The sequence below is a fragment of the Melospiza georgiana genome, chromosome 28 (assembly GCF_028018845.1).
Source record: "Melospiza georgiana isolate bMelGeo1 chromosome 28, bMelGeo1.pri, whole genome shotgun sequence".
In the NCBI taxonomy this organism is placed as follows: Eukaryota; Metazoa; Chordata; class Aves; order Passeriformes; family Passerellidae; genus Melospiza; species Melospiza georgiana.
In genome coordinates, this window is record NC_080457.1 from 1,228,247 (window position 1) to 1,254,068 (window position 25,822).

General features: G+C 54.4%; 1 protein-coding gene across 13 annotated transcripts in view; it reads left to right on the forward strand.

The window, feature by feature from the left end:
• Positions 1-8,364: 8,364 nt before the first annotated feature.
• MAPT (microtubule associated protein tau) overlaps positions 8,365-25,822 on the forward strand; it is a 43,023-nt gene continuing 25,565 nt past the window's right edge. For 12 of the 13 annotated variants that reach the window (XM_058041846.1, XM_058041849.1, XM_058041850.1 and 9 more), the window contains exon 1: positions 8,366-8,469. The gene's annotated coding sequence lies outside the window, so the exon portion shown is untranslated. Of the gene's footprint in view, positions 8,470-25,822 lie in introns of all 13 variants that reach the window. The other variant, XM_058041853.1, reaches the window with a different exon arrangement.

The window sequence follows — 25,822 nt, forward strand, 5'->3', positions numbered from 1 at the left end:
GCTTCCGCCCGCCCCGCGCATGCGCATGCGCGATGAGCCCCGCGCACCACCGCGCCCCCTGCCGGCCCGGGGGGGCCGCGGCAGCCAGGAACAGCTGGGACAGGGAAACAGCTGGAATGGGGAAACAGCTGGAATGGGGAAACAGCTGGGATAGAGAAACAGCTGGGACAGGGAAACAGCTGGGACAGGGAAACAGCTGGAATGGGGAAACAGCTGGGACAGGGAAACAGCTGGGAGAGGGAAACAGCTGGAATGGGGAAACTGCTGGGACAGGGAAACAGCTGGGACGGGGAAACAGCTGGGACAGGGAAACAGCTGGAATAGAGACACCTGGGATACAGCAACAGAAACAGCTGGAATAGAGACACACCTGGGATACAGAAACAGAAACCGCTGGGATGGGGAAACAGCTGGGATATGGAAACAGCTGGGATAGGGAAACAGCTGGAATAGAGACACACCTGGGATACAGACACGGAAACAGCTGGAATAGAGACACACCTGGGATACAGACACAGAAACAGCTGGGACACGGAAACAGCTGGAATACAGGAACAGCTGGGACACAAAAACACCTGGAATACAGACACACCTGAAATAGAGACACAGCTGAAATAGAGAAACACCTGGAACACAGAAACAGCTGGAATACTGACAGAGATGGAATACAGAAGAACCTGGGATTCAGACACAGCTGGAATACAGACATAGAAACACCTGGAATAGAGAAACTCCTGGAATACAGACACACCTGGGACACAAACACCTGGAACACGGACATGCGGTACACACCTGGAACACACCTGACACACGCCTTGTGTGTGCCTTGCACACGCACCGTGCTGAAGCCCTGGGGCTCTCACCCTCCCCATCCTGAGCCCACCGGGGTTGCACACTTGTCGTGCCAGGGCCAGCACCAGGCTGGGACACGGGCACGGTGCCGTGCCAGGCCCAGTGCCACTGTGCTGCCCGCGGAGGAACAAAGCCTCTCAGTTCCCAGAGCACTGTGAGCATCACCCAGCATGTCCCCGTCCTGTGCCACGCTCCCTGCAGCTCTGCCCGGCCCTCTGAGCAGGGGGCGAGTGCCCTGCTGCTGCCACCCGGGCCTGTGGGAGCTGGCATTAATGCTGGGGGTCTGGAACCCCATCTCTGCTCGCTGCAGGCCCTCACGTGGAGTCCTTCCCTGTGTTGGAAGCACTGTGTTTCCTGTGGAGAACACCAAATCCTTCTGGCTGAGGTGGTGATCTCCCTGAGGGGCTCTTATTTGTGCTTGCAGTTAAATCTGGGTATTTTCTCGGGAGGAGTTTCTTCACTGAAAGGGTGATTAGGCATTGGCAGGGGCTGCCCAGGAGGGTGGTGGGGTCTCCATCCCTGGGGGTGTCCAGGGAATGGCTCAACACGGCCTGGTTGATGAGGCTGATGGGTCGCAGGTTGGACTGGATCATCTTGGAGGTCTTTCCCAACCTCAGCGGTGCTGGGAGGGTGGGAGGGAGCCTGGTGCCGTCAGCCCCTCGCTGTAATCTGGGCTGATGACAGCAGATGGCTCCCGAAGCCCCTCGGAACCCCGCCCGGACCCCCCCCCCAGGCAGCACAGCTGGGCTGCACAGCTGGAATGAATGAGATAACAGCTCCAGGGCTGCAGGCCAGAGCTCCGGGTGACTCGTTCGTGTGGCAACATCACTGCAGGAGCTGCTGTGGGGCTGTGTGATGCAATCCCTGCCTCGGAGCCGGCTGAACTCCTGCCCTGACAAACTCTGATAAACCCTGAGCTGGTGCCCACGGCCTCTCTGCTGCCCGGGCAGTGCCATCCTGTGGGAAGGACGGAGCTCCCAAGGACAGGTGACGTGCAGGTGCCACAGCAGCTCAGCCTGTTGAACGGGAGCAGCTCAGGGCTCAGTTTGCAGCCTCAGGGCGTTGGAATTTCACCCGTTTCACCCAGAGATGTGCCCCATCCCTTTGCAGAGCTCTGCTGGCTGCTCTCCTCCAGGAATGAAGGCCCTCCTGGCTCCTGGCATCTCTGAGAGCTGCCAGCGGAGGGGGAAGCCAGTGCTGGGAACTGCCCTCCCGTGGCACCAGGTCCAAGGGAACCTTGGCTTCAAGAGATGTGAGCCCAGGAGCCTGATAATTCCCACAAGGTCCCGTAAGTGAACACATCCTGTGCCTCCCTGATGAGTCAGCTCTGCCTCTTGGAGACACGGGCTTCAAATGGTCTGAGAGCCTCTTGCAGCTGGCGATTCAGAAATGGAATAATGATTAATTAAAGATATGTCTGTCCTTAGGGGTGCTGGGTCTTGTGTCTTCTGGTTTAGGCGTTGGGCTTGGTGTGGCTTCCGCACAGCTGAAAGGAGACAGGAATAAAGTTTATAAAGTTTTCTCAGATGGGGTGGGGTCAAGAAGGACCAGTGAAAGATGGTTTAAGCGCCTTGACCTCGATTTTTTTTTTTTTTTTTGGGTCTCTTCATTTGCTAAAGAGGTCAGGGTGAAAGGGTGAGTTTGTTTACCCCGAGCTCAGCCCTGCTGAGGACCTGGCTGGCTCTTTGTGCTGAGTCACGGCCCGCTGGCCGCCTGCGCTGCCCAAGGGAACCTTTCTGTCCCCAATTCACATCCTCGCAGTCCCTGCAGCCCTTGGCAGGCTGGGCAGGGTGAACCGTGCTCCCGTTGCTGTGGAAAAATGAACTGTTCAGCCACCGTCTGTGAAAAACGCCGTACGCTTGTTTGCAAAATCTTTAAAAGTTTAATAGTAATAAAATGGTTAAAAAAAAAAAATAGTAACACAGAGGAATAACAATTTGGACAAATTGAATTAGGACAATATGAGACAATAAAAACAAAGAGTTACGGACGTCTTGGTACCTTTTTGTAGGCACCACGAGCCCGAGGAAGGACCCACGTTGACAGGGGATTAACCCTTAAAAGCAACAGCCTGTTGCATATTTATACATGATGCATAAATTCCATTCAAATAGAGGATCGTCAACTTCTTCCTCCGAATCCTAACAGGACCTTCAAGGCGGGATGAAGTTAGTTTCTTCTGATAAGAAGGCAATAAATTCCCTTTCTCTGAAAGATTCAGGTGTCCCATTGCTGCTACCTCGCTGCAAGCCCTTCCTTTTAAACAAAGCACCTTACATAGCGCCGTTTCTATTTCAACAATTTTTATCACCTAAACCCATATTTAAGAGAATTAATACAGCATCACTTTCTAACACTACGCATACAACATCCACTTTAATATTTGCCAAAAGCCAACCGTAAAACACACGCGTTTTTCACGCCGTCCAGGCTGAGAGCCGCGCCTGGTTTGCGGGGAAGGAGCTGGCTGAGCTCTGCTCCCGATGCCGGCGAGGTTTGCGTGAGCCCTGCTGGCTCTGTCCTGCCGTGACACCGCAGGCACGGCCCGCAGACGCCGCTTGTGTAACGCTGCTCGCGGCTCTTACGAAAGCCAGCCGGCGTCCTGGGCCAGAGCGCTGCTCTGTGTGCCCCTCGCCGGGCAGGGTCACACCTGCTCTGCCAGCCCTGGAACCATCCAGCCCCTCTGGTCGCATCCAAAATCCCGCTCCGAAAGCAGTCAGCCCAGTCCCTCAATTTAAGTGAACTTTAACGCCCAGGTTGCAGAAGGAGCTGGGTAGTGCTTTAATGGAATTAAGCCAGTGCAGAATTGGAGTATTTGCTTCAGCCGGGATCATTATGGTTTTGCAGAAGCCGGGCTTAAGCTGAATTAAGTGACTCAAATGAAGCAGCTTGTGGCCAGAGGAGGCCCTAGGGACATCAGACTTGTATAACCCAGAATATAACCCAGAATTTCTAATGCAGGTGAGACCTGCGGAGTGATGTTCTGCCTTCTGTGGCACCTGCCAGGGAAAACCTTGGTCGTTATGAAACAGGGGACAAATCTCACCTGGGAGGTAAATAAGCCTGGTCTTAGGGATGAAGATACAGGTAGACCCCCATGGTTTGCTCCCTAAAGGACTCCTTTATAATTTTGTGTTAAAATTAGTTTCCTGGGAGGAAAATAAGCCTGGTCTTAGGGATGAAGATACTGGTATGGAAGATAAAGACCCCCATGGTTTGCTCCCTAAAGGATTCCTTTATAGTTTTGTGTTAAAATAGTATACACCTAGCAGCAGTATGGGCCAGGAGCGTGGAGGAAAGAGGAGCCTGGCCTCAGAAAAGTAGGAAAAATTCCCAGGTACGTTTTCCAACAAACAAAAGCCCCTGTGAACACGAAGAAGGTACAGCAGAGCTCAGTGCAGTAATTAAACTCTGCATCAGCTGTCAGCCTGCTGCACATACAGGTAAGAGATGTGCCCTTAGAGAGCTTCCCTGCAGTTCCTTTCAGCTGGGGCAGGATCTGCTGATCGCCACGAGCTCTTCCCACCCAGGGCTGCACTTTGGGACTTGGGCTGCTCCAGCAGTTCTGGAAACATCTCAGCATTGCTGCAGCAATTGGTGCATTTCACTCTTGGCTATCCTTTGCCGACAGATCTAAATGGCCTGGATGTGGCTGTGCCTGGCTCTGGCTAACCATGCCTCACTGCCCAGCCCAGGATTTCTTGGATCCAGACAGGATTTGTGCTGGGAACCCAGGCAGATGTAAGTGGGAATGGAGGTAACTTCAGGAAGACAGAGCTGCTGTCCCACATTGGGCTCGAGCTGCTTGCACTGCAAATCATCTTGTTTTCAGTTGTCTCACAAGGACGGATCCCCTTGTAGCACTGTAGTGTTTGTTTTGCAACTCCCAAAGCTGTGATAGATTTTTGAGGGGAGACGTGTCTAATCTAGGAAAATTCTCCAGCTAAATTACAGTGGGTACTCTTTAGGCAGTTTAAAAATGGGCAGAAAAGAACCATTCCTCTGGTTTCTGATGGCTTGCCTATTACTGTTGACCTGAAAACAAAAAACCCAACTATCTCATAACATTGCATGTTCATAAATCAATTTTTTGTACAGTTCTAATCTGTAAGTTTGCCGCTATTGATACTGTAGTGGTGCTGAGGTGGTCCTGAGCTGGTGCTGAGCAGATAATGAGTGGTGCTGTGGTGGTCCTGAGTGGTGCTGAGCTGGTCCTGAGCAGATAATGAGTGGTGCTGAGGTGGTGCTGAGCAGCTAATGACTGGCACTGAGGTGGTCCTGAGGTGGTGCTGAGATGGTGCTGAGCAGATATTGAGTGGCGCTGAGGTGGTCCTGAGGTGGTGCTGAGATGGTGCTGAGCAGATATTGAGTGGCGCTGAGGTGGTCCTGAGATGGTGCTGAGCAGATACTAAGTGGTCCTGAGCTGGTCCTGAGCAGATACTGAGTGGTGCTGAGCAGATGCTGAGTAGATATTGAGTGGCGCTGAGATGGTGCTGAGCAGATACTAAGTGGTCCTGAGCTGGTCCTGAGCAGATACTGAGATGGTGCTGAGCAGATATTGAGTGGCGCTGAGATGGTGCTGAGGTGGTCCTGAAATGGTGCTGAGCAGGTGCTGAGATGGTGCTGAGCAGATGCTGAGCTGGTGCTGAGCTGGTGCTGAGATGGTGCTGAGCAGATACTGAGTGGTGCTGAGATGGTGCTGAGCTGGTGCTGAGCAGATACTGAGTGGTGCTGAGCAGATATTGAGTGGCGCTGAGGTGGTCCTGAGATGGTGCTGAGCTGGTGCTGAGCAGATACTGAGTGGTGCTGAGATGGTCCTGAGCTGGTGCTGAGCAGATACTAAGTGGTCCTGAGATGGTCCTGAGCTGGTGCTGAGATGGTGCTGAGCAGATACTGAGTGGTGCTGAGGTGGTCCTGAGATGGTGCTGAGCAGATACTAAGTGGTGCTGAGGTGGTGCTGAGATGGTGCTGAGCAGATACTAAGTGGTCCTGAGCTGGTGCTGAGCAGATACTGAGGTGGTCCTGAGCTGGTGCTGACCTGGTGCTGAGCAGATACTGAGTGGTGCTGAGGGGGTCCTGAGATGGTGCTGAGCAGATACTGAGTGGTGCTGAGGTGGTGCTGAGGTGGTGCTGAGATGGTGCTGAGGTGGTCCTGAGATGGTGCTGAGCAGATACTGAGTGGTGCTGAGGTGGTGCTGAGATGGTGCTGAGCAGATACTAAGTGGTCCTGAGCTGGTGCTGAGCAGATACTGAGGTGGTCCTGAGCTGGTGCTGACCTGGTGCTGAGCAGATACTGAGTGGTGCTGAGCAGATGCTGAGCAGATACTGAGTGGTGCTGAGCAGATGCTGAGCAGATATTGAGTGGCGCTGAGATGGTGCTGAGCAGATACTGAGTGGTGCTTAGGGGGTCCTGAGATGGTGCTGAGCAGATACTGAGTGGTGCTGAGCAGATACTGAGTGGTGCTGAGGTGGTCCTGAGGTGTTCCTGAGATGGTGCTGAGGTGGTGCTGAGCAGCTAATGACTGGCGCTGAGGTGGTCCTGAGGTGGTGCTGAGATGGTGCTGAGCAGATACTAAGTGGTCCTGAGCTGGTCCTGAGCAGATACTGAGTGGTGCTGAGCAGATATTGAGTGGCGCTGAGATGGTGCTGAGGTGGTCCTGAAATGGTGCTGAGCAGGTGCTGAGATGGTGCTGAGCAGATGCTGAGCTGGTGCTGAGCTGGTGCTGAGCAGATACTGAGTGGTGCTGAGATGGTGCTGAGCTGGTGCTGAGCAGATACTAAGTGGTCTTGAGATGGTCCTGAGCTGGTGCTGAGATGGTGCTGAGGTGGTCCTGAAATGGTGCTGAGCAGATACTGAGTGGTGCTGAGCAGATGCTGAGCAGATATTGAGTGGTGCTGAGGTGGTGCTGAGATGGTGCTGAGCAGATACTAAGTGGTCCTGAGATGGTGCTGAGCAGATACTGAGGTGGTCCTGAGCTGGTGCTGACCTGGTGCTGAGGTGGTGCTGAGATGGTGCTGAGGTGGTCCTGAGATGGTGCTGAGCAGATACTAAGTGGTGCTGAGGTGGTGCTGAGATGGTGCTGAGCAGATACTAAGTGGTCCTGAGCTGGTGCTGAGCAGATACTGAGGTGGTCCTGAGCTGGTGCTGACCTGGTGCTGAGCAGATACTGAGTGGTGCTGAGGGGGTCCTGAGATGGTGCTGAGCAGATACTGAGTGGTGCTGAGGTGGTGCTGAGGTGGTGCTGAGATGGTGCTGAGGTGGTCCTGAGATGGTGCTGAGCAGATACTGAGTGGTGCTGAGGTGGTGCTGAGATGGTGCTGAGCAGATACTAAGTGGTCCTGAGATGGTGCTGAGCAGATACTGAGGTGGTCCTGAGCTGGTGCTGAGCTGGTGCTGAGCAGATACTGAGTGGTGCTGAGCAGATGCTGAGCAGATACTGAGTGGTGCTGAGCAGATGCTGAGCAGATATTGAGTGGCGCTGAGATGGTGCTGAGCAGATACTGAGTGGTGCTGAGGGGGTCCTGAGATGGTGCTGAGCAGATACTGAGTGGTGCTGAGCAGATACTGAGTGGTGCTGAGCAGATACTGAGTGGCGCTGAGGTGGTCCTGAGATGGTGCTGAGCAGATACTGAGTGGTGCTGAGCAGATACTGAGTGGTGCTGACGTTGTCCTGAGATGGTGCTGAGCAGATACTGAGTGGTCTTGAGATGGTGCTGAGATGGTGCTGAGCAGATACTGAGTGGTGCTGAGGTGGTCCTGAGATGGTGCTGAGCGGTGCCGAGGGGCGGCCGCTCCCCCCCGAGCCGCGCTGCCGCCGTCCCCACGGACGCTGCGGGCCGTGCCCCTCCGCAGCGTGTGCGGGACGCGTGGCCGGGCAGAACTGGGGATGGGAGCGGGCGGCAGGGCTGGGCGAGGCGGTGTCCCGGGGGGGCTCGGTGTGTACCGGTGTGTACCGGAGCTGGGTGTTTACCGGTGTGTGTACCGGGTGTGTACCGGTGTGTACCGGGGCTCGGTGTGTGCTGGGTGTGTATCGGAGCTGGGTGTTTACCGGTGTGTGTACCGGGTGTGTACCGGGTGTGTACCGGGTGTGTACCGGTGTGTACCGGGGCTCGGTGTGTGCTGGGTGTGTATCGGAGCTGGGTGTTTACCGGTGTGTGTACCGGTGTGTACCGGGGCTCGGTGTGTATGTACCGGGGCTCGGTGCGCACCGCGGCCGCCGCAGGCCGGAGCGGGCCGGGCCGGGCCGGGCGGGGCCGTGAGGGGCGGGGGCATCGCGGCAGCGCCCCCTGCCGGCCGGGGCGGCGCGCGCGCCCCCGCTGCCCGCAGACAATGGGGCGGCGGCGGCGGCGGGGGCGCGCGCGCGGGCGGGGCGAGCGCTCCCCGCGAGAGGCGGGGGGCCCGGGGGGGGGGGGAGGGGGGGGGAGGGAAGGGGGGGGGGGCTCGGCGGCGCTCCGCGCACGCGCGCGCGCGCTCCCGCCCCGCCGGCGCGGCGAAGGTTCCGGAGCCCGCGCGCGCCCCCGCCCCGCCCGCGCCGCCGCCGCCGCCGCCGCTGTCACCGTCACCGCCACCGCTGTCAGCAGCCGGCTCCGGTGCGGACACCCCCGCAGCAGCGGCAGGTACGGGCAGGGGAGGCTGCCGTGGGCTGGAGCGGGGCGCTGAACCCGCGGGCGCGCTCTCCCGCCGCCGCGTCCCGCGCGGAGAACGGGGAGGGGGGAGAGAAAAAAAAAAAAAAAACCCAAAAAAATCAATCAAGCCCCGAGAAGCAAAATCCGTCCGTTTCATCCCAAAAGCGACGGGAGGGGCGTGTCCCGGTGCCGGCGCCCCGGGGCTGCGGCAGCGCGAGGCGCGGCCCCTGCGGCAGCGCGGGCAGCCGGGGCAGGTGCGGCGGCGAGGGATGGAGGGATGGACGGATGGACGGATGGATGGAGGGATGGAGCGATGGAGAAGGGCGGGTTTGGGGCTTTCCCCCCGCTTTGCGCCCGTTTCGGCCCCGTTCCTCCCGGCAGGTGGGGCCGGGGCTGCGGCAGGAGGGGCGGCAGCGCGGGGCCATGTTCTGCAGCCGCCTCGAGGGGGGAGGCAGCGGTGATTAAAAACGGCAAATTAATCAATAATGGCAAACCGTAACGAAAAAGCGTTTCGAATTTAAAAAAAAAAAAAGGGAAAAAGGGAGCTGCACACGCCCAGCCCTAAATTTTGCGTGGGGGGAAGCGTTATTGAGGTCACGGCACCCCGGCGCTGCCCGGCTTTGTTGCACCCCCCGGTGCCCGTGTCGAGGGGTTCGGTGTTTAACGTGAGCCAGGTGGGTCCCATCCTGTTGAATCCCGGGTGTTTTCCAGCCCCAGGATGGGGATGCCCATCCTCGTGGGTTTGGGGCTGGGATGGGGCTCCGTGCTGGTCCCTGGATGTGCCGGGCACATCTCAAGCATCCCAGTGCCAGGCTGGGATTGCCCTTGTCATGCTGGAATTGCCCCCTTGTCCCTTCCATCTGCCTCTTCCCATGCTGTCTCTTCTTTCTCGTCCCCAAATCCCACCAGGTGGGGCGTGGAGCTGCCCCCCCCCTCCCCTTTCTGGGTTTCGCCTTTTTTCCCCGTGCTTGATGGGTATTTCTTTATTTTAAATATAACTTAGCTGGGAAAAGGGAAGTTTCCTGGCCAGGTGTTTCCAGGAGCACACACCTGCCCTCCTGCCTTGGAGCAATTCACCCTGCAAGGAGCAGGAACAGCTCGTTCCAGGTGAGGGATGGAGATGTCTGCCTGCATCCCCAGCTGCCACACGAGCACAAGGGAGGCTTGGCTTAGGGAAGACGATTTCTCCTGGTGTTTTCGGACACCTAGAAACGCAAATCCTGCCATCACTTCAGAGGGAGTTTCTCCTTCCATTTGCTGCGGTACCACCCCGCGAGGTGCAGCTCCATTTGCTGCTCGTGCTGGAAGGAGCAGCTGAGATGAGCTAAGCTGTCACCATTTGTATGCAGAGTATTCCCGAGCTTCCCCCGGCGTGGATGTGGGCAGATGTTGGATGCGTGTGTGTGAATCGGTGGTACAGAATTTGCTGCTGAGGATCGTTAATGTGCCTTGTCCAGCAATGGCTGCCTGCTTCCATCCGTGGAAGGGGTTTTGGCTCTGCTGCCAGCACCTCGCATCTGGGGTGTTTGATGGCTTTCAGTTTTCTTGGCGTTATTTTTTTAGGGTGGTCAGTCAGAACAGGTCTCAGTTGGGCGTTTGGAGGCTGCTCTTGAAGGGGAGAAGGATTAAAACCTCGTTCTCTTTAGGAGTCAAGAATTGCCTAACCCAGTTAGGCTTTGTTCACTCTTGAAACACAAAATGCTTGGTTTTCACCCCGAGATGAGCAGCTTAAGGAGAAAAGCAAAGTGTTGGCTGATTTACCTGTGATTTGTAGAGGATTTGAACATAGAATTGTGGAATGGTTTGGGTTGAAAGGAGCCTTACAGACCATGTTCCATCCCCCTGGCATGGGCAGGGACATCTTCCATTAGACCAGATTGCTCCAGCCTGCACTCCAGGCTTCCAGGGATGGGGATCTGCTGGCAGATGGTTCACACCTGATTAAAGTGTTGCATTTTCTCATTCTTTGAGGTGGGGTTCATTTTTTGAGACCCGGGGAACGCGGTGCCCATCCCACAGATGGTGTCACAGATCAGAGAGGGATGTTTATCCTGCAGGGATTAACTGGGGATAGCCGTGTTGGGAGCTCTGTGTGCAGCTCCCTGAGCAGGGGATGGGCCCAGCCCCTGCAGGTACCAGTGCTGGTTTGGTGTCTCCCTCTGTCTAGCACTGTGTGAAGTATTTACAGCTCTGGCTTCCAATTTGGGCTTGCTCACCCTTCCCACTCCCCTTTATCCCTTGCTGCCCTCAGCCTCTGCCTTCCCAAGGCGTTCCATCCAAACTGTCCCATCCCCTCTGTGCTTAAAGAACTGCACCTTCAGGAGGACCAAACAACTGTATTTATTTCACTTATTTGATACATGAAAAGGGAATGCTGTAGCTTTGTCATTTCCTTCCCCAAAAACCGTGGTGAATTCTGCTCCCCCGGGCAGTCCTCACAGGATAAAAAAGAGGAGAATGTGACACTGTAGCTGCCCTTTCTCGGTGAGGAAGAGCTGGGTGTAGCCAGTCAGGGATGCTCGTGGCACGCTGCTGAGGTGGGTGTTTCATCTTCTGCCTTTTGTGCTCCTCTGCTGCATTTCAGAGAGCCGTGTTCCTCGTGGAGTGCTCCTTGATCTGTGCAGCACCACGGGCTTTTTTTTCCAGCGTTTTCCAGGCGTGGGGTTTGGGTACCACTTTGCTGGGCAGTGCTGAGGGTGCAGCAGCAGGGATGGAGGGAATTTGTGTCACCTTTGTGTCCCCACGTGCAGTTTGGGCTCCGCAGCATTGCAGGGCTGATGGAACGGCCACGTTGGGAATGTTTTGGAGCCGGTGTCGATGCTGAAGCTCCTGAAATGCTGCCTCCATCAGCACGGGAGTGACAAATTGTCCTGACACATCCTGCAGCACAGCCGTGGCTGGTGGGCCCATCCTGGTGCCGGCTGTGCCCACCCCAGACCTCCACACAAATCCCCCTGGGTTGGCAGAGCGTGGAAAATTGGATCACGAGGCGCTGGCTAAGGGGAAATGCTCAGGGTGGCCGGTCCCTTTCTTCCCAAAAGCAAGATTATTCAAAAGCTGGAAGATTTGAGTTTGTCTCGAGCAGAATAATCTTATTTTGTCAGCGCAGCCTGCTGATGAGGCTTGGCTGTGGTGCTGGTGTCCTTTGGGGCAGTGCTGCTAATTTAGCTGTAGGAATGCTCTGACACTTGATGAATGAGTCAGGGAGGAGCCAGGGCAATGGTTTCCACCTGGCTCCCAGTGTTTTCCAGTTTGCTCGGTGGGCTTGTGGCTTGGCTGGTTGACTCCTAGGCTGTGTGCTAAGGTGAGGGGCTGGATTGAGAGGTGGGAGCTTGCAGTGCACTGCTAGGGCTTGTGGCATCCCTCTGGGAGGATGTTGGGGCTGCTGGAATGTGGCAGCAGGGTTTGAAAGGAATTTAGGGGGGTTGTGGCTCTGCACGCAGGTAAAGCAGCCAACCCTGAGCAAGATGGGCTTGGCTGATGCCTTCTGGCTCGTTCTGAGATCTGCAAACCCACGAGTGTGTGGAAAAGCACCGAGAGCCCTTTCTTGGAGCAGAAGGGGCCTCTCTGGCTGCGTTGGAGTAGCTGAGGGGATTGTTCCCCTCTGTACCTGTCCTGCAGCACGGGGAGCCCCAGCTGAGCATCCTGGCTGTTCCCAGCCTCAGCTGAGAGGAGCAGCAGCTCTCTGAGGGCCTCTCCCTCCTGCTGCAGTGGCTGGGCTGGCTTTCTAGGTTTTTCTGCCAATGCAGTGTAATCTCTTCCTACCTCAGGGGCTCTGCTGGCTGGGCTGTGCTGCTCAGGCTCCAGAGCTGGCTGGGTGGTGCCTGGGGCTCACCCCAAGGGCAAATCCCAGGACTGGGGGGGTGCTCATCAGTAAATTGGGCAGTGCTGGGTGCTGCCTGCCCCTGGAGATGGAAAAGGAAGCGATTGCAGAAGTGGATTGGGCTGCTGGTCCTGCAGAGCAGCACAGAGATGTCCCCGCTCCCCTGAGCAGCAGGATGAGGGTGAGTGGTCTGGGGCAAAGCAGGGTGGGCTTGGAGAAACCTCCCTGAGCACCAGGATTAGGGTGAGGGGTCTGGGGCAGGTGGGCTTGGAGAAACCTCCCTGAGCACCATTCTGGCCCAGATGTGCCTTGCCAGAGGTGCAGCCCCCACGCTGGATCACTGCTGGATGACTCCAGGGTGATGTGGAGCTCCTGCTCTGTGCAGGGCTGTTCCCTCCTGGCTGCTCAGCATGGACAGCCCTCAGTCCCAAGCTGTCTTTGCAGCTCACCCTGGGATGTGCTGGATGCAGCAGAATTGTGGCCCTTTAGGAAAGCCCTTGCGAGGTTTGTAAGGTGGGTGAGCTCTGCTGTGAGGGACTGAGTGAATCCGAGTCTCTCTTGGATCTCCCTCCTCCATCTGTGAGCTGGAGCTTTGTTTTACACTGAAATCTGCTGGTTGTAGGCTGGGGTTTTTTTAAGTGGAAAGCATGTGTGGTTTACACTGGAGTCTGGAGGAGAAGTATCTGTGCCTTTAGACTTGAGTGGGTTTTCTTTGCAAGTCTAATGAGCTTTTTTGCTCCTCAGAAATCAATCCACTGGTTTTCCCTTTTCTTTCCTAGCAGACCAATTAGTGAAGGTGGTCATAACACAGGGCCTGGCTCCTGTTTTCAGCGTCTCTTCTTTAAATACCCAGGGAAAGGGAGCACCAGGGGATACCTTCTGTGCAGCTAAAAGGATTATTGCTGCACTTGGGCTAATTATTTCCATCTTTGCGGCCTCTCCGCTCTACCTGCCCTGACCTCTCTGCCTTCCCTCCGTGCTATGCTGCAGAGCAGTGGGGTTTTCTCACTTTGGACAGGGGTTTGTCCCCAAGAAGAGCTCGGGTGTGTTTGGACAGTGCCCCCAGGCACAGGGTGGGACTGTGGGGATGTCCTGTGCGGGGTCGATGATCGCTTTGGTCCCTTCCAGATGGGGATATTCCACCATTCTGTGATTCCCCAGCTCCGGGTGATGCTCCAGGCAAGGGCAGAGGTTGATGTGGGGCGTGGAGGGGCAGGAAAGGCTGCGTTAACTCTTCAGCACATCAAGAGAGGTGATGAAACCACTCGTATTGAGGGGTTTAAATAGCACGTGTGGGACTTGAAGGGCTTTGTGCCACTTATCAGCTGCACTTTGTGGCTCCCCCGCAGCCCCTGCCCCGGGCTGTCTGCCTGGAAGTGCCAGATGTAATTTCAGATGGATTTCATCAGCGGCTCGAGTCAGTTGCCGCAGAATGAAATTCCATGAGGTGTTTGTAAATGACTCGAAACATCTAAAGAAGCCTCTCCTGTGACTCCTGAGGACATCCAGCTCGGCCTGCTTGGGGAGGGCTGGAGATTCGCCTCTGAGATAAACCAAGTGCTTTCCGTGCCCTGCGAAGGAGAGTTTGCGCTTCTGAAGCTGAAATTGGCGCAAGCAGGGGAGGTGCTCAGAGTGGTTAAATTGTTCCCTGTCCTAGGAAACATTTTATCTTTTCTTTGATTAAAGGTTACTTGAATCCAAGGTTTGTTGGCACGGTCTCAATGTGGAGCGTGTGCGGTGCTCAGAAGCAGCTCTGCTCTCCTTCTCTGTGAGAAAAAAATGTAATTTCACCTGGGCTTCCTGGGGCAGGAGCACATCTGGCCAGCTGTGCAAGGTCTCAATGTGGAGCGTGTGTGTGGTGCTCCTTCTCTGTGAAATGAAATGTCATTTCACCTGGGCTTCCTGGGGCAGGGGCACATCTGGCCAGCTGTGCAAGGTCTCAATGTGGAGCGTGTGCGGTGCTCAGAAGCAGCTCTGCTCTCCTTCTCTGTGAAATGGAAATTTCACTTCACCTGGGCTTCCTGGGGCAGGGGGCACATCTGGCCAGCTGTGCACGTTCTCAGCCAAGCCACGAGCAGGGCCAGCGCTGCCACACTCAGATTGAGAGGCCAAGTGATGGGCAATGAGGCTTGTCCTGCCTGGTTGCTGCGGATCTCAGGATGAGCCTCAGGCAGAAGGAGAAGTGGCTGTTCCTGCTCTTTGCGTTAGTTGGAGACCACAGGATGAGAGGAGACTGTCCCAAGAGAAGGGATAATCTGCAGGGATTCCTTCCTGGAGGTTGCTCTGTGTTTGTGCCCCCTCAGGGTTATGTGAGGAGCCTTTGTATAAAAATGACATTTATATCTGCGGCTGTGCTTGACTTTGGTATGGTGACAAGAGAAGGGAATGTAAGATTTGGAAATGTGGCTAGTGCTGACCCATCTGGTGCAAAGTGCTGACTCCTCCCTGCTTCATTACCCTCCTCAGATCCTGTTTGATGGGCTGAGAGTGGCTGGGATTGAGTTACCTGTGTGCTTTAAGGTGAGAGGAAACTGGGTGATGTGGCAGAACTGGAGCTTCTCGTGCTCTCTGCTGGCAGCTGTAGTCTGTGGTGTTCGTGAGCCCAAAGCTGGGATTTAATCCAAATTCAGAATTGCCTTTTGTGGTTGATTTTCAGCTCCCACCGACTCTGAATTCAAGGGCAGATTCCACCCTGAGCAAATTTTGCCCTCTGAAGTTACTGCTTATGTGTGGTTTTACCTCCTGCCTCATCAGCATGACAAAGGGTGCTGCCTGGAGCTGCCTGGAGGGATTTGTACGAGAAGCTTTTAACAATGGACGTCTCCAAATTGGACAGAAAACTACACGGTTTTCCCTCAGCATTTCCCGGTGTAATAATGGAGAGCCTGGCAGGCGTGAATAGGCAGAAAAACATAAATTGCTGTTGCGGGGGGGGGGGGGGGGGGGGTGAAAAGGAAAGCAGGTAAAATCTGTTCAAACCATGGCATGGCTTGGAGTCACTGCCTGGGAGAGCAGATTTAGAGAGGATGGGACCAGAATGAGGGTATTGGGGCCAGAATGAAGATATTGGGACCAGAATGAAGATATTTGAACCAGAATGAGGGTATTGGGACCAGAATGAGGGTATTGGGACCAGAATGAGGGTATTGGGGCCAGAATGAAGATATTGGGACCAGAATGAAGATATTGGGACCAGAATGAGGATGCTGGACAAAGGGAGTGACTCTGGGGTTTGTGGAGCCCTGCAGGTCCTGGTGGTGGGTTGGGTGATCCAAAAAGAGCAGCTGTGAGCAGGAGGAGTCCCTGGTTTTGTTCTCATCCTGAGCAGCATCTTGGGCACACCTGGGCCTGCTGTCCTGTCTGCTCTCCTTGCTCATCCATCTCTCCTGCTCCTGCCCCCTCACCCTTCCATATTAAACCCTGCCTGGCAGCCCCAGCTCTGTGCTGGTGCTTGCCTGAGAGCAAGGTGGGGACTCAGCACCCTGAACGATGTGGAATTCCAGCATCAGGAATTGCTGAGCTGCCTCTTTATTTCATGATTTTGGAGCTTACTTCGCCTGAGTTCTGCTTTCCCCCCCCATGTCAGCAGTAGCTGGATTACTTTGCCAGCTCCTCCCTTCCCCCTGGTTCCTCCAGGCAGGAGGTGAAGAATGAATGCTCTTTAATGTGAAGGCACTTTTTTAATGCCTAATCTCTCAAATATGTCACTGCTTTTGTGTCTAATAGCAGGGCTTATTGTCAGGGCTGTCTGGGGCCCGTGCTCAGCTCCAGAGCAGGTTTCATTACCCACTTCTGCTCACCTTAGCAGAGGAGTTTTGGACTTTTGGGCTCGTTTGCTCTCTCAGCATCCAGGAGCCTCTCCTTTTTTTCTTACAGGGAAAAATCCTGCTGTGGGGTTTGTGGTGTTTGTGTCCAGGTGAGCAGCACCGGAGAATGCCAGGCTTGGGAGGGAGCAGCTAGGAGTAAAGTGACTTTTTGTGTGTAATGATTGCTGCAGCCAGGAAAAAAAGCCGTGAATGCCTCTCCTCAGAAAAGGGGCAGCTGTGTGTGTGGGGTGGGTGAAGCTTTTGGCTCGGTGGGGACAGCAGAAGGCTCCTGCCTCCCTCGATAAGGGATGACAAAGCCGTGGCTTTAGGTGTGGCCGGAGCCTCTCCAAACAGGCTGGCTCCATTCATCCACGATGAAAACAAGCAGCGTTGACACACCAGCGGCCCCGCATCTTCCAGCCTTTGTTTTAGTGACTGAGAGAGAGCCCGTGACCCCGGGGAACGTGAATGGAGCCCTGGTGAACCGAGAGCAGGAGTGAGATTATTTCGGGGCAGGAGCGATGCTGGGAGGCAGGCGGCCCCTTTGTACATGGCACACATGTGACAGCAGAGCTGCATTTAGAGCTGAAAGAGGATAAAATCCCCGAGGAGCCTGATTGCACCTCGTTTATTTTTAACTAATGTACTGGGGGAGATCGAGCTGGAATTCTGAGACTTGGGGCAGGCTTAAATTCGGACAATTTCGCTCATCCCTGTGAGGGGAAAGGTTGGCACCAACTGGGCTAATTCCTGGGGAAGATGAAGTGCATGTGGATTATGAATTTTTTTTTCGACTTTCTCTTCCTTTACCCTTTGGGTTAGGAGGGGAAATAATGGTTTTACAACTCTTAGGCTGAATTTATGGTGCGTGTTCCCGTGTGGACTGTCACTTAGTCACAGTGCCTGCATCTGCTTGTGCTCAAATCTGCTCGTCGGCCCCATAAAACTAAAATCAAGACAAGACAGATTGCTGCTTGATTGTCATCCCAAGTGGCCCAAACTGGGCAAAGACCAGCTGGGGAGAGACATCCAAGAGCTCAGTAGGGATGTTTTGGTATAAAGGTTTTTATTTGCTGTTCATCCTTGCTGTAAAACCCTCGTTTGTCCTGTGCCTCAGCACGAACTGTGCTCCCTTGTTAGGAGAAATAAAGGTACAAACGCAGCTACTGTCGGGTTTTTGTGTTGGAAGGAAGAGCTCTGGCTCTCAGATTGTGTGATCTTGTGCAGGGTGTGGGGAGCCACAGCCATCTCCCATCACAAGTCCCTTGCTGTTCATGTCATGCAGAACATGGGCAGAAACAGGCACCGGTGCCTTGTTGATCCTTGTGGGATCAACAGCTCCTGGGAGCAGGGCCGGAGCTCCCCGGTGCTCCTTTTGGGGTGCCCACCTGCTTCCCCTGGGCTGGCATGTCCCTGTCCCTCCCCTCCCTGTCAGAAATTGAGGATTCTCTCATCCCCACACTCAGCTCTCCTGCTGATGTTTGTTTGTTTGTTTGTTTTCTCTCTTGAGCTTTTCCAGATTAGGCTTCCCCCCCCCACCCCCCACGTTTATCTTCTTACTGACCTGACAGAGATTTAATAAAAAAATGGAGCTTTTCGTTTTAGTAAATACAGTTGTGAACATTTTAGGGAACAGCGTTTTTCTGCTGTTATGCAACAACATAAAAAGCGAAACAGAGACACTTGATGAATGTCCTATTGTTTGTTGTCTTTTGGCGCTAAAGAATGAAAGATGATGTTGAGGAAACACACTGTGACTTTTGACCTCATCTGAAGGGCCTCTGAGTCATGAAAAACAAAAATAATTCAGCAGAGCCAGACAGGAGCTAAAACAGGCGTGACAGAGCCCGCTCTGGTGGCGTGGTGGCTGCTGGGGTGAGGACAGGTCCTGCTGGAGCCCCGAAAACTGGTGAGATCTGACGTGTTTGCTGTTTTCTAGGCTAAGGAACCAGCGTGTCGGGCATGGCTGAGCCTTCCCTCTGTATTTACAGAGTGTCCTGGTGAGCTCCTGCTGCATTCCAGGTCTGCCAGTCCCCCTGGGGAGCTGGAGCTGGGCATAGGGGCCAGGGACTGGCTGGTGCCCAGTTTGGGGTGTCGAGTGGCTGGGAGTGATGGCTTGGTGAAATGAGCACAGTGCATGGAGTGCAGGGGAGGCTGGGACTGGGCTGCTCCAGGCTGGGAATGTTTGTCCCAGCCCTGCTGCTGGGCACCCTGTCCTTCCCCTCTGCTCCTCTGGGATGTGTCCCTGATACAGCACCCTGGAACCCACTGCTGCAGCCAGCCTTGGATCCTGCAGGGGGAAAACAGGGATGGGATCCTGCAGGGGGAAAGCAGGGATGGGATCCTGCAGGGATTGCAAAGCAGAGATGGGATCCTGCAGAGATGGGAAAGCAGGGATGGGATCCTGCAGGAGTAAAGCAGGGATGGGATCCTGCAGGGGAAAGGCAGGGATGAGATCCTGCAGGAGTAAAGCAGGGATGAGATCCTGCAGGGATTGGAAAGCAGGGATGAGATCCTGCAGGGATTGGAAAGCAGGGATGGGATCAAGCAGGAGGAAAGCAGAGATTGAACCCTTCAGGAGGAAGACAGCGATTTCACCCTGCAGGAGGAAAGCGCAGGGATGGGATCCTGCAAGAGGAAAGCAGGAATTGGACCCTGCAGGAGGAAAGCAGGGATGGGATCCTGCAGGGGAAAGGCAGGGATTTTACCCTGCAGGAGGAAAGCAGGGATGGGTTCCTGCAGGGGAAAGGCAGGGATTTTACCCTGCAGGAGGAAGGCAGGGATAGGATCCTGCAGGGATTGGAAAGCAGGGATGGGATCCTGCAGGAGGAAGGCAGGGATGAGATCCTGCAGGGGAAAGGCAGGGATGGGATCCTGCAGAGATGGGAAAGCAGGGATGGGATCCTGCAGGAGGAAAGCAGAGATTGAACCCTTCAGGAGGAATACAGGGATTTCACCCTGCAGGAGGAAAGCGCAGGGATGGGATCCTGCAGGGGAAAGGCAGGGATTTTACCCTGCAGGAGGAAAGCAGGGATTTCACCTTGCAGGAGGAAAGCAGGGATTTCACCCTGCAGGATTAAGGCAGGGATCCCTGGGGAGCCTCACCTTGGCTTCTCCCCTGGGACAGGATTTCTGTGGCTGCCAGCGCCATGCCAGCCATGGTGGCGTGACAGTAGCTGCAGCAGATGGTGCCGTTGTCATCGTTTTATTTTCTATCCATGTGCTGAAACAGCTCAAAAATAACTTCACATATGATGGCCCAATCCATGGAGAATGTTTTCCTGGCCCTGAGAAAATCTCCTGCAACACCAGTGGCCACAAGGCTCTCCTGGTTGTGTCTCATGCTCTGGCTGGGATTGCTCACGGGGCTGGAGCTGTGGCATGAAGAATCTTTCATATTTAATATCTTCATTACTGTGGCAGCATTGAATATTCACAGAGCTTCTGTCAGGGTGCAGCAAACGTTGTCAGCACTGTGAAATCAAAGAAAGGGGAGCAGCTGAGATCAAAGTAAGCAATAAACACACACCTTGCGTCTCGCAATGTCTTTTTCAAGCCTGAGGCAAAACTTGATGGGGCTCAGGTGCAGCTGGGTGGTGGCTGGTGCCTGGCAGTTTTTGCAGTCCAATGCAGACTGTTTGACCCACGGTCCTGTGAGGCTGTTCCCTGGATATCTCACTGACAGGGTGACTTTTGGGCTGTTTCTCAGCTCTTTGATTGGCTGAATTACGTTTCAGGGAGCTCAGGATGGGTGCAGCAGTGCTCAGTGCCCTCCCAGATGGGCTCTGCTGGGGGAAATGGGGGTGCTCTGAATCCACCAGCCTGGCCCCGCCTTGGGACCTGGTTTGGTACCCGCTGGAGCATGAAATAAGTTCTGTCAGCTTGTTTCTGGCCTCATGTTAATGAGGAAGACTGTGGTAGCCACGAGACCCTGCTGGCCACAGGAGCTGCCCTGTGTTTGTGAGGTGGCAATTGTCCCCAGAGCAGGTGAGCCCTGCCAGCCCCCAGAGTGCTCTGCCAGCAGCTCTGTCCTGGGCACACCCCTGACAGTCCCAGTGAGCCACACAGGGGAGTGTGGCACTGTCAGCCAGTGGGGATGGATGCTTTCCTGCTGGCCTCCCTTCAGGCGGTGCAATCTCTCCAAAAGCCATTTCTGCCTCCTCACGGTGATGTTTGCCAGGCACTCGATGGGGCAGAGCAGCTGCTGTGCCATCCATTGTCCCAATTCATTAAAACTCCGGGGGCATTTTTGGGGAACCTCTTTTCCCTCTCCCCATCCCTTTTGGTGGCTGGGGAAGCAGTCTGTGACTCTGTCCTGGTGCCTGGCGTTGCAGCCACATCTGGGCACGATCCCAGCCTGGGGAAGGCAGTGCTGGGGGAACATATCAGCCTTCCAGCACTTTCTGTGCAGTGAATAATGGCTGCTACAAGCCCCAGAGCTGTCGAGCCTGCCTTAAACCTGCAGCAGCAGCGGGGAGGAGGCTCTGGTTTGCAGCAGGTCGGGATGGGAAGAGTCAAAGGGAATTAGCTGGTAAATAAGATCTGCCTTCTCTCTGATCCGCTCTACGTGTTCAACTGCTTAAAGGCTTCCCAAGCAAGCAGGATTTTGGGGAGGAGGAATTTATCCCCCCCCATCGACCATCTTGGGGCTCGGTGGAGCTGCAGGATGCTGTAGCAGGGGGTGGGAAGAAGAAATCCTCAGGCAGAGCCTGGCAAATCCCTGCCAAAGAGGCTTCTCTCCCCTCTCTGCAGAGAGCCTGCTGGGCACACTGGGCTGCTTTAAAACTGCTGCTGCCTCCTTTTGTCCTGCCACCTAAGCCCTGCTGAGCACAGCTCTAATCTACCTAAACTCTGGGGACTTAGGGGCAGCCTGATTTTCGCATCGTGTCGTGGAATGAGCTGGGTGATCCGGAGTGCCAGCGCCTCCCTGGGCTGTGCCCACCCTGGAATGCCCTCTGAGAGCTCACGGGGAACGCCTGGGGGCTGCTCTGGTGCTGGGAAAGGTTGGTCAGATCAACCAGGCCAGAAATGAGAAGGAAATTAAGAAGGGATGGAAGATGAAGGAGGGAAGATCCACTCAATGCCAGGAGATGCTGCGGGTGGAAATGGAGATGCTCAGGCTTTGAGGTGAAGGTGGAGCAGGTCACGGCTGTTTTATTGGGGCACAGAGGGGACGTGCAGGCAAACCCATTCCCCTGTCCTGCAGCTCAGGCCCTGGGCTGGGGTTTTGTGCTGGATAATCTGGTCTCTAATTGCTACCCTGAACTGGGCCTAAGCTGATTTGGGACGGCAAATTCTGTTAGTTTAATGCTCAGCAGCCCTGAGGAACTTACCAGCATGCGAGTGAGTGTTCCTTGGCTTTTCTCTGGCCACGAGGCTGCTCTGGAGACCCCCGTGGTGACCCTGGCAGGGCTCTGGGCTGTGAGCAGCTCTGGTTTGCAAGGGCTGTGTTGGGGGAATGGAGCGACAGGAGAAGGAAATGGGTGCCCATGCTGCTGTGGTGAGACTCCTGTGCCCCAAAAGCTGTTCTGCTGTGAGCCCAAAAACCACCTCGTGTCTCCTTGTAAAGTGTCCGGCCCCTGGAGAAAGGGGCAAAACTTTCACACCTCCAAGGAGTTACTTAAACTATAATAACTATTAAAAAGAAAAAAGAAAACATGCAATTTTGAGACAATTTCTTTCGCAGCTCTGTCCTGTTGCTGCAACAGGCATTATTTGCCTTTGAACCTCAAAGAAGTTTTCCATCCTCTTGAGTAGATATCCTGAAATTCCATGTAATTTCTCAGCTCGTTGCATATTAGTGCCTGCAATTAATGAGATCATCGTCCATATTCCTTCCTCTGTCAGCTTCTGGGAAGAACAGTACTTGGAGAAGAGCACAAAGGAGATGAAAAGGAAGTTGCTTATGAATTATGAACAGCCTTTCAGGCTGATGTTGTTTCACGGTGCTGTCACTCTGTTTTAATTATGTAATTCAGACGGAATGAAGCTTTTCTAAAGCCCTGTTTGTGTTTGATCACCTTTCAGAGGTAACTTAGCTTAGCTCGTGTTTGTTGAATCTTCATTTTTGACAACAAGAGCGAGCGCTTTGTGCCCCTTCTGATTAAATAATGGGGAGGGAAGATGCTGAGCAGGAGACAATAGCCTAGAGGCTTGGGAGTTACCTGGGTGATCACTTGGGTGTTTTGTGGGTATTTTGTGGATATTTTATCAGGTTTTTGTGGGTATTTTGTGGGTATTTCATGGATATTCTGTGGGTATTTTGTGGCTCCATGAGGGGTGGAGCTGCATGGGAGTTACCTGGGTGATCACTTGGGGGTTTTGTGGGTATTTTGTCGGTTTTCTGTGGGTATTTTGTGGATATTTTGTGGGTATTTTGTGGGTATTTTTTTGGTATTTTGTGGGTATTTTTTGGGTGTTTTGTGGGTATTTTGTGGGGTTTTTTTTGGGTATTTTTTGGGGTATTTTTTTGGGTATTTTATGGGTATTTTGCGGACGTTTTGTGGATATTTTGTCAGTTTTTTGTGGGTATTTTTTGGGTGTTTTGTGGGTATTTTGTGGGTTTTTTTGGGGTATTTTGAGGGTATTTTGTGGGTTTTTTGTGGGTATTTTGTGGCTGGCATGAGGGGTGGAGCTGCTTGGTGGGGCAGTGCTGAGTCCCAGAGTGTGCAATCCCAGCCAGCATCTCCCTGGGTGTTTCACCCTCCTGCTGCTGAAATTTCCTTTTCCTTTTCCTTTCCTTCCCCTGTATTTTCCTGCCCCTGTGCCCCAGGGTTCCCCGCAGCACCTGCAGGCAGCTCTGCCAAGGCCGGGTTTATTTTGGGCTGGGCTGTGTAAATCGAGCCCCTGCTCCAGCCTTGTGATCCCAGAATCGTCCCTGCCCTGCTTGGGGACAGTCCCGGCCGTGTCCCCTGTGCTGTGCCCGCTGAGGGGCTCTGGGGGGCTGCTCCCCTCTCCTCTGTGCCAGGGCTGGTGGTGCCTGGCACAGATTGGGTGCCCTCTCCTCCTCCATGGGGCACCTTGGGCTCACCTTGTCTGCAGCCCGGGGTTTGTCTCCCTTCCACTTTGTGCCCAAGGGTTGAGAGTTTGGGCTCTGAGGGTGCTGGAGGCTTTGTGTGGGGATTTTTGGGCTCTTCTGGGATGTCCTGGCTGTGCCCAGCCCTGCTGCCTCTTTGCTGTAGGGCAGGAATTGCTGCTGCAGTCTGGATGTGGGGCTGGGGGACGGAGAGCAGCTTTGGGCTGAGCTAATTGTGGCCTTCCAACATCTATGAGAAATGGGAATATTGGAAAATATTGCCAAGGAGCTGCTGTGATGGGACGAGGGAATGGATTCAGACTGAGACAGTTTGGAGTGGATATTAGGAGGATTTTCTTCCCTATGAGGATGGGCAGGCTCTGGCACAGCTGGGGCTGCCCCTGCATCCCTGGCAGTGCCCAAGGCCAGGCTGGGCATTGGGGCTGGAGCACCTGGGACAGTGGGAGGTGTCCCTGCCATGGCAGAGTGGCACTGGGTGGGCTTTGAGGTCCCTTCCAACACCGGGAAGTCTGGAAAATGAGAGGTTTGGAGGAGCTGTTAATTATGGGATGGGCTGTTGCTTTTTAGATAGTGTCCCTGGTTAAGGAGAGTGGTTCTGCTGGGGATGGATAAGGTTCTTTGGGGGGTTTGTGCTTTATCTGCCATGAGGAGGGTGCTGTTCAAGTTTATCTCTGTGCAGCTTTCTTTGCTCTAATTATGCATCACTGAGCCACTGCTTCAAGGCGGGGCTGGTTTTACATTTTCAAGAATATTTTAGAATATATTTTTTTCCCCCTTGATGTTATGTTTTTCTCTGAGAAGGATTCCCCCTTCCCCCACTCAAAAGGAAAAACAAAGAGGATTATCACCGTGGGCTTCTTTCAGAACTTTCAGTCCATCTTTGAGAATCGGAATTCAGAATTTTAATAAGATATAAATTCTCTCTGGTCATGGGAGTTCATTACCTGAGTGAAAACCCAAGGCCAGGCTGAGGCTTTCCCTCCCTCCCGTGCCAGCTGGAGGTGGTTTTGCTCCCCTCTGGGGGTGGCTCAGGCACGGGGGGCTCTCAGGAGCAGCACAGGACGCTGTGCTCCATCTGCTGGGAGATGTTTCTGCCATCCAGAGCCATCCAGGCCCCTGTGTCTGGAGGAAGGGGGGCACTGGGGCGTTCCCTGGGCTGCAGCTGGGCCTGAGGTGCCCCCTGAGTGTTTCAGTGATGGATCTGCATGCTCTCAGCCGTGTTTTCTCCCCTGTAACAGGGAGGCAGCTCTTCCTCTCAGATTGTCTCTGAAAAATTAATGTCAGCGTCCTCCCCAGCTGCATTGTGCCGTGCCGTGGTGGGAGTGGGGGCTGGCCCTGAGCAGCACCCCAGCTGCTCTGCACTGCCCTGGCCCTTCCCTTGTGCTGCAGAGCCCTGGCACTGGCTGGCCAGGGCAGGCAGGGGACACCAGCCCTGCCCACAGCAGCCTCTGCTCAACCACAGCACCAGGGCTGCAGCCCTGCATGCCCAGAAATGCAAGGACATCCCCAGGCTGCAGCCCTGCATGCCCTGGAGAAGCGCAAGAACTTCCCCAAGTTGCATGCCCAGGAGAATTGCAATGTTTTCCCTGGGCTGCAGCCCTGCATGCCCAGGAGAAGTGCAAGGTTCCCCCCCAGATTGCAGCCCTGCATGCCCAGGGGAATTGCAATGTTTTCCCTGGGCTGCAGCCCTGCATGCCCAGGAGAATTGCAAGGACATCCCCAGGATGCAGGCCTGCATGCCCAGGAGAAGTGCAAGGTTTTCCCCTGGCTGCAGCCATAGAGAATTGCAATGTTTCCCCCCAGGCTGCAGCCCTGCATGCCCAGGAGAAGTGCAAGCTTTCCCCCAGGAGAATTGCAATGTTTCCCCCAGGCTGCAGCCCTGCATGCCCAGGAGAAGTGCAAGCTTTCCCCCAGGAGAACTGCAAGCTTTCCCCCAGGGGGATGCTGTCCTTGGAGCCAGCACATGAACCTTCACCAAGCAGTCCCCTCTGCTTGGTGCCCCAGGAAATTGCCCAGAAAGGCAAGAAAGGACCAGATGTGGGCAGACACCTGGCTGCTGTTCTCCAAAACACACCTGGGAGGGAGTGAGGAGAGGAGGCAGAGTAAGGAAACAGCATCATTTAAATGCAGCACAGCAGATTTGGGTGTTTTGCACTCAGGTTTGTGCCTAGGTTGCTTTTTACCACTATATTTTAGTATTTCAGTGCTGTAAACAATATCGAGCATCAGCAAAATGAGGCCTGGATATAATCAATATGACCCTTTCAGCGCTTGGCAGCCATATGTCCAAATAATTAGGGCCCACCAATTAGAGCAAAAATTAGATACTTAATTCTTTCTTATTTTATCCCTCCATTTTTATGGGTGATTTCATTCCAGTGCAACCTTAGTTCTGCAGTCCTGTCCAATGGCTTTGTAGCTGTCTAAGGCAGTAATTAAATTGCAGAGTCATCTTGCTAAGGCTTAAAAAAAGCCGGCTGAGAGATCTGGTTACTGGCCCTTGTGTGGTTCCATGCATGCAGTTAATTTATTGCCAGCAGACAAAACCACAAGTTTCCTCCTTGCTGCTGGAAACCTGAGCTCCGCTGCTGAGCATGTGATCACTCTAATAGCTGATTATTAATCACTGCCAATGGCTGTAATTAACCAGCTCTTAGCTAAAAGCTCTGTCTGTCCATC